Source organism: Papaver somniferum, chromosome 1, assembly GCF_003573695.1.
Source record: "Papaver somniferum cultivar HN1 chromosome 1, ASM357369v1, whole genome shotgun sequence".
Taxonomy (NCBI): domain Eukaryota; kingdom Viridiplantae; phylum Streptophyta; class Magnoliopsida; order Ranunculales; family Papaveraceae; genus Papaver; species Papaver somniferum.
In genome coordinates, this window is record NC_039358.1 from 200,949,397 (window position 1) to 200,958,202 (window position 8,806).

Sequence of the window (8,806 nt, forward strand, 5' to 3'; positions counted from 1 at the left end):
CCTTTCCTTTACAACTGAAGGACTATTTATAGGGAAGTATATAGTGGATGACAGCTAATCTGTCCTTTATTTTCGGATATGTCTTGCGACATTCTCGCAACCTTACAAATGTTAATCTCGCAAACTCTCTTATTTTCGCAGAACCATCACATTTTTCTCATGATTTTAGCTGACGTCGTTTATTATGTCACTTCTGAAATTGTTCTGCGACGCTGTTGTGTTGTGTTGTTGATAATTTCGCTGAGGCATTATTGCTGCGAGATTCTGATCCTACATTTTTCCTCTTCTCATATCTTCTCTGCAAAGTAGAGAATGATGTGAGAAATGCCGCAGTTGTCCATCTCTTCATATTCTGCATTTATCACATGTATTCTTTGTTCCATTTGTTTCTTGATACGTCTTCTGTAACCGCTGTTTTCAACCGATCACGTCTTTTCGCCTTAATGTTGTTTATTTCTTCGAGTAAAAAATATTCTTTATGTATTCTTCTTACTCTTCTTTCCATTTTCTTTTTACTTTCTCTTATCTTTTTATTCTCTCATCTCTACAGCTTTATTGTTCTTCCGTAAGTTCTGCTACTGTAATTCTTCCTTCTTCAATCTTCTTAATTTTTATTCATTCTCATACTCTATATTCAAATATGCCTCCAAGCGGCCATAAACATGAGACAAACTTAAAAGACGTCCAAAAAGATCTTGCTGAGAAAGGTTTCACACTTTCTACCATTCCTGGTGAAAGTGCCAAGTCAATTCTTTCTATCAAACTTTTCTATGATCAATATTGTGATGATCAATCAATCATAATTTCGCTAGGTCAAATTCTCGCAGGTCTCCCCATTCCTCTTTATGACCCAGATATTCCTATGTTCTATGAAATTCTCGCTCACTCAGGATTTTCGCGAGCTATCTTCCAATTGAGTGGGGGATTGCATCCGTATGATGCTAGAGTTCGCTAACCATGGTGCTGGTAAAGGATCTCTGTACTTCAAAGAACTTATGGATCCTAAATTCGCATACTTGGAGATAATTGCTGAGAAGTACGCAGTAGCGAGTTTCTTTGAAAATTATGAATTGATCTCCATGAAGAAAGAGAATACTCGCTGGGGTATTCGTTTGAAAAGGAAATATAACATTGATGAAGCTAAAATACTCATGAAATACATGGATTGGCATTCTGGTAAGAACACACAACTCCTCGCCAATCCAAAGATGATAAATGGTGTGTTTTTCCCTTGATGCTAAAAGGACCTTACATTGCTGGGTCAAATGTTTTTCCTGAGAATCTCTCTACCTATCAACCTTGGGTATTCTCTTGGACCGAGAAGGAGAAAGAGGTATGTTTCTTCCAGTTTCGCTCACTTTATATTTCTTTATTTGTCTTTATTCTTTTGTTCGCTGACTCTTGCGACATTCTACAGATCCAAAAACTGAAAGATAGTTATAACAGGACTGGGAAGACTAGTACCTTGTTAGATCTTCGATCATAAACAAATGAGGTAAGAAATATCCTCTTATGATTTTAAACAGTATATTGTTGCTTCCATTTCTTATTTCTATCTGTGTGTGAAGATTATTGCTGAAATAAAAGAACCTTCCAATGTTGCGAAAACTGGTGATAAAGGAAAAGGTGCTCTTCGCAGGGAAAAACCAACTGCTCCTCCTTCAAAGAAAAGAAAAGTCCGTTCTTCCTCTCCTTCAAATATTCATTCTCATGAAAACTCCAAGAATGATGAGGATGATGAGGATAATGATGACCTTGCTGCAAATGAAGATTCTCCATCTGAATCTTCTATGGTTAAGCTCTCTGGCCTCTTTTCTGATTCTTTGCAAGGAATGGGAGATAGTCAATTCGCTAACACCTGTAAAGATCTCGCTACAATTTGCGATGTTCCTTTGTTGGATGGTGATAATTCTCTTCGCGGAGTTTCTAGATCAGTGACTCCCAATTTCCTGCATTCTCTTAATAGTTTGGTATGTTTTCATCCTTTTACTTCTTCATTGTTGTAACTCAAAATCTCTTTCTATTTTAATACTTTTTATATTTTCTCGCAGGCTGGAAAAGCTTCTTTCGCTGTTGCCTCATATTTAGAAAGAAGACGCGAAAATCTTGAAAAGAATAATCTTCAATTTCGCACAAAGAATGAGGAACTGGAAGCTGAAGTCAAATGTCTTCGTGAGAAAAACAGACAACTAGAAATTGATTCTTCTTCATATAAGAACAAAATCTCTAGTCTTCAGCAAGCTAATAATCAGCTCTATGGTATGTTACTTTTCTCCTTTCCTTTCATTCATTCATCCTGTTGTTTTATCTTATTTAATTGATCCTTTTTTGCAGACATTTATGGTCTTTATGATGAAGCTACCATTATTCGTTCATTTCCTAATGCCTTGGATAATGATACCCTTCTTGAGCGTCTTAATAAATCTTTAAATAGTTTCTCAAATGATAAAATTTCATCTCTTTCTATGAATGAACTAAGATCCAAATTTCGCCTCTTAGAAATTGACTATAGATCTAGTTTAGGCTTAGCCAACCGATTTAAGCGTCTCTTTCTTAATTCTAAAGAGAAAATCAATGGGCTAAGAACCAAAATTAGCGGTCTCATAGATGATAAGGATCGCATCTATGATCAAGGTGTTAAGGCTTTGGCGAAATTCCAAGAGACTCTTCTTGAAGTTCAACTTGAACGAGATGAACCTAACCGCAAGAATACCGAACTCTGCGAAAAAGAAAATCAAATTCGTTCTCGTCTTCTTATAAGTAATGAGGATGAATTCGCTTGGGCTTCGAAAATCTTAGACGATGCCAGAAAATATTTAGGTGTCAATGTTAGTCTCCAAGTTGAGCATACATCCTTGATTAGAAATATGATTTCTGACAGAGAAGGTTATTAAATGTTTTCCAATACTAATCTTTTGTTTCTTATGAATTTTCATTAAGTTATTAATTGATTTCCTTTTGCTCGCAGATTCTGAAAGTAGATATCGCAAAAGGATTGAGGAACTTGAAGCTCAAAAAGTGGAACTCGCAAAGAATCTTTCTTCTCACAACAACAAGTATTCTAGATTAAAGAATCAAATCAAGATCACTGTTGCGAACTTTAAGAATGATGTTATGCATTTTCTCAATCAAACTATTCAAATGGTTTGTGATGACCATAGCATTCCTCATTCTGATTATCCTTGTCTCTTGGAGGAGATCCCAAAGAACATTCCCAGTCTGATTATTTCTGATAGCGAAGCTGATGATGAAGAATCTGATGGTGATGAAGGTTCTGATGCAGACGAAGAAGGGAACAAGTCTGATGAAGATGATGAAGGATCAACTAAGAAGTAGTCTTTGTTTCTTTCTTTAATCTTCTGTAATACTTGTACATTTATTCCTCCTTTCTGTATATTTGCGAATTCTTTTGGTTTTTCATATTCCTTAATATATGAGTTTCTTTCATTTTGACCTGCATTCATTAAAACAATTCTTCCTTGCAATATGGTTAATCAATATAATCATTAATTTTTTAATTTTTTGTGTAAATCTATCATGTGGAGACAAATAACATTTTCTAATTTCATTCATTCCCATACTTGCTTCTGGTATTTGTATCCAAATGAGAGATTTTGCAGATTTTTCTTATTTTGTGCCTCAACTTCGCAGTTGTTTATCTATAATTTCGCAATCTCATGCGAAGTGAATTTTGATTCTTTTCAAAATCTCATTCCTGTGTGGTCTTATTTTGCCTTCCTAATTAAAGGTCTTATTATGCCACCTCTTGTCATTGCGACAAAATCGCAGGATGTTCTTGCACTTTCATGCAAAAACACATTTATGTTGCCTTAACTTTTTCTTTTGTATTATGGCCTCTTCAGGAATGTTGCGACAATATGATAGGCCTAAATATTCTTGCGAAAATAAAGCCCCATGACATTGCCGTCTTGCGACGAAATCGCAGGACGTCTTCGCACTTTCATGCGAAAACCCATTGATCTCGTCTTATCTTTTTCTTTTGTATTATTGCCTCTTCAGGATTGTTGCACAAATATGACAAGCCTTAATACCCTTGCGAGTAAAAAGCCTCATGACATTTGCGTCTTAAGACACTTATCAGCTCCCTAATGGAGGGTGCCGCCCTTATCTTCCCCCTGGTTGCCCCTTCAAGGAGGCTTCTACCATACAAGGTTAGCTCCTCCCATCCAGTCTTAGCAACAACCAGTTGTTTTCTCATCCTCTTATCCCTTTTACCTATAGGGCTTATGGTTACAAGACTGCACCCTAAGTGGGGTTTTCTTTCTTCGGGCCGAGTGCAGTATAAGCCAAGACTGTCAAGAATGGCAAGGTACTTCAAACCCCTCAAATGGCAGGTACGCTTCAAACGCCCTGGCACTCTTGACTCAACCGTGTACCTCGCGCCTTGATCAGATTCTGCACTCCTTGGGAGAGTCCTTATTACCTTAGTCGCCCAACCTAAGTCATATGCTTAAGCTGAGAATCCAAGGTGCCTCTCCCGGATGGGCTTTATTGACCCCAAATCTCCATGACTCAGGTTCCGGTGGCGGTGTAGCCTTTCCCTGAGCCATGCAACAGGTACCCCCTTATATGACGTACTTTAGGTCTTACATTTGCCTCTTGCGAAATTGTATTCGCGAACTAGGGTGTACGCCATAAAGGTTCGCCCCTTTCTCTTTTGTCATTGTTCTCTTTTGATTTCTTAATTCATTATCTCTGCGAGATTCTTGCACATCATCATATTGTATTTGCATTTCGCAATCTCAATTTTGTCATTCAATAAAATGTATTTTTGAGAATTTTATTTATTGCGAGAGTGTCGCAACAAATTCATACATTACCTTTGCTTCCTCTGCTTCTTTGTTATTTTCTGCTACTGTTTTCCTTGGTAGTGGTATGTTTACCATTTTTTATTCTGAGCTAGCATTAGTTTCGCAACATCTCTTCTTTTCTTTCGATTGCATCCACCATCAACCTCTCACTTCTTTGTGTCTCTTTGATTTTGTGTCGCCAATTTTCCTTCTTGTTTGCTCTTCCTTCGCAAGATTCTATCTCAGTTTCGTAACACCTCTTTCCTTCAACCCAATCTCCCTTTATGATTCCTACACCGCTGGGGTGAGGGAATTTGATGCACTGGTGGAAAGTTGAAGCTACACCTAGAATCCCATGTAGCCAAGGTCGACCAATTAATGCATTGTAGGGTGATTCTACATCAACGACACAGAATAGGATTTCAGAAGATATTCCCTTCAATGGAATTCGCATAGTAACCTCCCCTTTAGGCTTGTTGGCAGTACCATTAAAACCATATATCTTATATGTTGATGGTATAAGATCATCATCTCTTCCTCCCATAGTTTTATAAGTATGATAAAATAAGATGTTCACAGAGCTTCCAGTATCGATTAGAATCCTATTAATTGCCCATGAATCTTCAGCTTCATCATCCTCATCTTCTTTCGGTTTTGGATTAATTTCTAATTTTACTACCAATGGATTATCATGTACCTCTTCACCTTCGGGATTTCTTCTGCGGTAAAAGAAATAATCTGTTTCTGCCATTCCTCTAGTGGCGAGATTTTCGCAATATTCATAATTTCTCTTCCATCGTTATCTCTTGCGAACACTCTACTCAAAACATTGTCATGAAAATCTTCAATTGTCTTGTATGAATGTACGATAGAGTGACAGAATAGATTCTTTGCTTTTGCACCAACTTCTATGAAGAATGTTTCCTTCTTTTTCATCGTGTTTACTTTGTGATGTTCTGGTGGTGGTGGCAATGGTTGAGATTGTGGGTGCCCTACCAAAAAGTGGTTTAGTTTTCCTTGATCTATCATTCTCAGAATAATTCTTTTTCATTTCTGCAATCATTTGTAGTATGTCCATGAAAATGATGATAAGAACAAAACTCATGACTTTTGTGGTTTGGAGGTGGTTCCGTTCCCATGTTCCATGGTGTTGGTATATTCTCCATCAAAATTATAGCTTCCCATATTTTCTCCACACTTGCATTTAGAGGTGGCATCTTGATTTCTTCCCATACTACCTTGTGACCTCCTTGTCCTCTATTATAGTTTTGTCTTTGACCTCCATAAGTTTCTTGTGGATGATCGAGTCTTTGAATCTTGTTATTTCCACCACGATTGTAGAAATTTCTTTCTCCTTCATAATCCTCTTGATCTCGGCTTCCCATAGCCACCAGTTTATGTTGATTGTTACCCGTCACCTTCTCTTGTTGTACTCGCGAAGTATTCGCCACTGTGTTTATTAGCTTGGGTAATAAGCTTGCATTCGCTGTTTGTGAACTGGTGTTCGCAACTGGGTATGATTCCTTTCATTTTGCCTTTCTTCTAGAGAAATATATTATTCTTTAAGTTCTCGCAATTCAGTCATTGTGATCGTACTCTTGACTCTGAAAATTTGGATATACAATTGGTTGGTTGCAAACACAGCATTGATAAATGATAATATAAGATATCTCTCATATACACGGCCAGCCAGTTCGCTACACATAGTCCTCCATATTTTAGTTAGGTGCTTCAAACTTTCGCCAATCCTTTGTTTTAATCCAAACATGTCTTCAATACCAGGTCGCAAAGAATTATTACTTATATATGCCCCCAGGAATGTAATCTGCAAATGATTGAAGGATGTTATTGTATTATTTGGTAGACCTTCGAACCATTTTAACGCCTCCCCTGTTAAGCTAGATGCGAAATATTTTCATAATGCAGCATCATGATTTTCCCATTGCAACATGCACCTCACGTAGGCTTTAATGTGTTGAATTGCACAAGTTGTTCCATCAAAAATACTGGTTAATGCGGGCAAATTGCATTTCGGTGGTATTCCTCCTAGTTGTACTTCCCTTGTAAATGGAATTTTCGCAGCTTCTTCTATAACTTTATCCAATTGTCTTCTGCCTACTTCTCCTCTATTATTTAGCATTCCTCTCATTTCTTCTAATTCTTTCAAGATTTGTTTATTTACATCTGAATTTTGATCCATTGGTCTTTTTAATTTCGCCTCCCTTCTTCTGCGTTCATGTCTTTCTTCTCTCGCGAAATTTTGCATTTCTTCTTCATTATCCTCATCTCGTCTTCTTCTGCGAGTCTCTTCTTCATCTCTATCTTGAAATTCGCATATGATTATGTCTCTCATTTTCCCCTTCATGATTTTTTTCATTTCTTATTAATTTCATTCGCTGTCTTTCAGCCATCCTTTGTATTCTATCATACTCTTCATTGACATTACCGTTATTCCGGTTTTGTGTACGCCTTCTTTCTCGATTGTCGTGATTGTTCTGGCGAATTGTCTCCTGAAGCTCTTGTTCTTCCATTTTCTCTCTCAATCTTTCATGTTCACAAATTAAACGTGCTTGTTCAGCATAATGTCTTTCAATTTCTTTTTCAATCGTCTGTTGATTTCTTTGAGTTTCTCTTTCATGTAAAATTCTCCTTCCTTCCTCTCGATTTCCTTCGCCATATTGGTCATTTCATCCCTGACGTTGTCCGTTCTCTTGATTTCTACCATTTTTCCTATCATCAAAAGTTTCATTTTGTGGAACGTAACGATCATCAGTTCTTTCTCTATTTTCGCGATATTCTTCATTAGGATTTGATATTTTTCTTGAATATTGTTTCCAGCATTAATTGTGGGTGAGTTTCGCCTCATTTCTCTTCTAATCGATCTTGAATATGATTTTGTAATACTTCTCGATCTTCTACTCTGTAGTCTCATATTTTCCATCCTCAATTCGTGATTTTGCCTTGTTAAATTCGCACGTTCTTCTGCCTCATATCTTCTTTCTTCGTGTATTCTTCGTCTCAACGTTTCTAGCGCTCCAATTTCCTCATCTCCATGAATTATTCCTTCATCTGCTTCTTGATTTCTCTATACCTGTCTATGGTTTCTGGTTTGTTGTTCTTCTTCTACTTCTTCTGCTGAATTTGATTGCCAAGTGTGTATACTCACCCTATCATAATCTGTATTCCTCCCTTGTACTAGTGTTTGTTGAACTGGTGGTTGAATTTGATTTTCTCTATTACTTCTCATTCTAGTAGATTCTCCCATTTCACTTCTTTCCCTTCCAGCAATTCTCTTGCTTCTTCTAACAGTAGTTGGTTGTTCTGATGTATTTCTTCTTCTAGCCATTTCTTCAATGTTAACGAATTGCAAGAAATTATATAAAATTCTTACTCAATCACTCCAAATCTTCACAAATCTCAATATTAATCTTCAATTTTTTCTAGAATAATCTTCAATGTTCCCTGTTTCTAGCGCCATTATGTAGTTGCAGGAAATCCTACACTACACCCCCTCATATGATTTCATTAACATTCAACTCATTTTAGATTAACAATCTTAATTTTATTGATGAATCTTTGAACAATCTTACAAGAAAAGATAAAGGAATTGAGAATAACCACTGCTCTAGATTTTCTCTCTCTTATTTACTTGTTTCTTACTCAAAATTGATCCCCCCTTTCCTTTACAACTGAAGGACTATTTATAGGGAAGTATATAGTGGATGACAGCTAATCTGTCCTTTATTTTCGGATATGTCTTGCGACATTCTCGCAACCTTACAAATGTTAATCTCGCAAACTCTCTTATTTTCGCAGAACCATCACATTTTTCTCATGATTTTAGCTGACGTCGTTTATTATGTCACTTCTGAAATTGTTCTGCGACGCTGTTGTGTTGTGTTGTTGATAATTTCGGTGAGGCATTATTGCTGCGAGATTCTGATCCTACAGGTGGTGTTGTTAGACCCCCGCTTTTTCTATTGGTATCAGAGCAG